Source organism: Capsicum annuum, chromosome 7 (assembly GCF_002878395.1).
Source record: "Capsicum annuum cultivar UCD-10X-F1 chromosome 7, UCD10Xv1.1, whole genome shotgun sequence".
NCBI lineage: Eukaryota > Viridiplantae > Streptophyta > Magnoliopsida > Solanales > Solanaceae > Capsicum > Capsicum annuum.
In genome coordinates, this window is record NC_061117.1 from 94296092 (window position 1) to 94299434 (window position 3343).

Here is a 3343-nt window from a genome sequence, read left to right on the forward strand (position 1 = left end):
TAAACATACTCTTCCTTCCCCAAATTCAACCTGCTTTCTCTTTTCTTCCCCCACCGAGATCATATCAACTACAAAACTAGACATATCTATATGCTTGATCAGCAATGAAGTCTTCCTTTCAAGGATCAAATCCTAAGATAGTCCAGAAGCGAACTTTCTTATCCTCGCTCTCATATCGGATACCAATTTTGGAGCATACTTTGATAGCTTAAGAAATTTCAAGGCATATTCCTTGACTGACATTTTCCCTTGTCTCAGATTGACGAATTCCGTCGCCTTCACTTTTCCCAGCTCTTAAGAAAAGAAGTTATCTAGAAAAGTATTTTAAAAAGTCTCCCACAAGAACAACTACTTAACATTATCTCTATCCTTACCCCACTCCTCGTACCACTGGTACATAACATCCTTAAGCTAATAAGCAACAAAATTCACCCCTTCCGTATTCATGGTCTGTATCACCCTGAATATTTTCACTATGTCATAGAAGAAACCCTATGGATCCTTCTCTGACTTTACACCATTTAAATTTGGAGAATTCATCTTCATAAACTGTCCAACCCTTGTGGCCTCAACAAATTGAATACCAGATGCATCCTGCTCAGCCTGAGCAGCAACCAATTGACCAATAGTAGGAATCGATTGATGAAATTCTGTATTCATCACCTTACCCTAAAGAGGATGAGTAGCAACCAGTATAAATCAAGAAATATCAGATACTAGAACCCTAGACCTAGTATGGATCCCCTGTGTCCCTTTTATGTTTTCCTCAGATGGGACAAAAAAGCTTCGTTGTATTCTTGATCATCGAGACATAATGTGAAAAGCAAAAAAATAAGGATTAGAAAAGACCTTAGATATTGTAGCTTGAAACAGAATACCAAGAAAGTGAACCATTCCTAAATACCTTGTAGCCTCTCCCTTATTAGTGTGGCACGCTACACACCCTTAAAATAACTCTACTTGACAAATCTTTGTGGACTCCCAATTGACCAAGAACCTAAAATATTGATACCAATTGGACATGACCCGACCAGGGGCCTTTTCATAATGGGCATCCCAAGTCTAACTACGATCAGGGACAACCCCCAATACCCAACCCAACCATTAAACACAACCCTGAGTTGGATGAATTCAAAACATTAACAAGATAACGTATAATTATCCAAATCTAGACTCTAGATAGGTCTATAACTATGACCGGCCCAAATGAGTCCAAACATCCCAAACCAACTAATAGCTATAACCAAACCGTAAACCCAAACCAAAAAAATAACAAAACCAAGTTCCATAACATAACATAAAAGGATTGTATAGTGAGAAATTTCATCCAATGGTATCAGACCCAATACCAATGCCAATACCAAGGCTAACACCAATGCCGATCTCGCCCGTGCCAACCCATAGTAGTTCCATAAAATTTTCTAACCAAAAGAAAACCAGTATCTTGTTGGGATATGCCCCCAACAATTACCAAAAACAATATTTATAAATAAACCACAGTTTGAAAGAATATCTATTAATATGAAATGGAGCCTTCCAGAAAGATGTAAGCTCACCCCTTTAATTTTAAGAGTTGATCCAAAAATTTGATCACCATGCAGAAGAAGTAAAATGGTCGGCTCCTACATCGCATGGGGATACATCCGCCCAAAGACGGATTAGCAGGTGAATGCTAGTTTGAACTTAGGATAAGGACAAAATAAAGCAAACCAGTAAAACCAAGTAGACCAACCATATGCATATAAAATGTACGCATATACATATAACCTTGTCGAGAAAGGGGATAGGGTTTAGTATGCATTTAAAACCACTAACCTGGGTATGTGTATCTTAACCATCCTTAACCATCCACAGGCTACATGAGTCGACTGTAACCCCCTAAACGAGCCCTAATACATACTGCCGCATGAACCGAGGATACCATAAGATGAGGGAATTCCCAAGTATCGTTCACTCTCCAAGATACATATGTACAGTGTACTTATAGGATTCTCTTATACCTAATAGTATCATATATGGTCGCCATGACCAACCCTGCATATCAGCAAATATGAGTTTTCAATGTTCGTTCATTTAATTCCTACGTTAACGATTTGCTATCATGCCCCGCCATTATTGCCGAATTAAAACAATTCCCAACCTACCAATCAATAATTCCATTTATTATTAACTAAGGCTATTAATAGTGGTATCATCATACCAACTATAACTTGCAAGTATTGTCGTTAGGAAAACCTTAGAAGGTTAAGGGATTCCCGTGTACCCATTAACCAACTTGGGGTAGTCCACTGTACCCCTCAAGTGTTCCATTATTATGTTTGCTTGGGGGATTCCTATGTACCCCACAAGTTGTTCATTAACATGTTTACTTGAGGAATTCTATTGTACCCCACAAGGAGTTCAATTAACCATAGCCATAACCACCAGAGCATTTCATGTAACCATTCCAAATCATTTAAACCATTTAGAGTTTGATTACTACGCCGTACTATGCAATGGTTCTATTAAAGTCCAACAATATAATAAAACCATTCTCATAGGCATTTTATCAAAAATATTGAGGGCATACTATTTTCCAAAAAAAATCTATTGGTACTTAACCATTCTCATGCAATCAAGTATCAAATCCACCATTTAAATATGTCAATACATAATTAAAACATGGGAAAACAATAACCAAGCCATTATAACCAAAACCTCCAATATTTAATTTAAAAAACCCAAAACCATATTACAATTAAGTCATGAAAACAATTTACAAAATATGCCCTTAGTTTGAACTAACAATGATGAAATGAGTACATGCCTTAAATTGAGTAGATGGTGGAGAGAAATCACCAACACAAGCCCCAAATTAATCCTAAAGATAAAACCCTAGCTTTCTTTGTCCAAGAACTTTTGAGAGGATTAGAAAGTGTATTATAAGTGTTAAAGAATAGAATAATAGGGAAAATAACCACCCAAGGGTGTTAAAAGTCATGGGGCCTTATTTGGTTATCTGGGGAAATATCTAAATTGCCCTCTTTTAAACTGCAAAAAATTCCTGTTAGGGGGTACAATTAACCACCAGCGTACCCTCCAATACAAGTTCTACCCTCCACTCATACCCTAGGCCTCCTCGTTGGACCCAATACTATTCAAGGTATGACTCACCCAAGCCATGTCTTACCCAAGTATACTACTAGTACCCTTGACTCGTACCCCAAGCCAAATAGAATAGCAAGAGGTTTGAATACTGTCCACTATACGAGTCCATGGTATGACTCTACCCTAGCTTATGGCTCATGGTGAGCCAATCATACCCAAATACTAGTTAGGCTACAAAGTCTAAGATTAAGTGAAG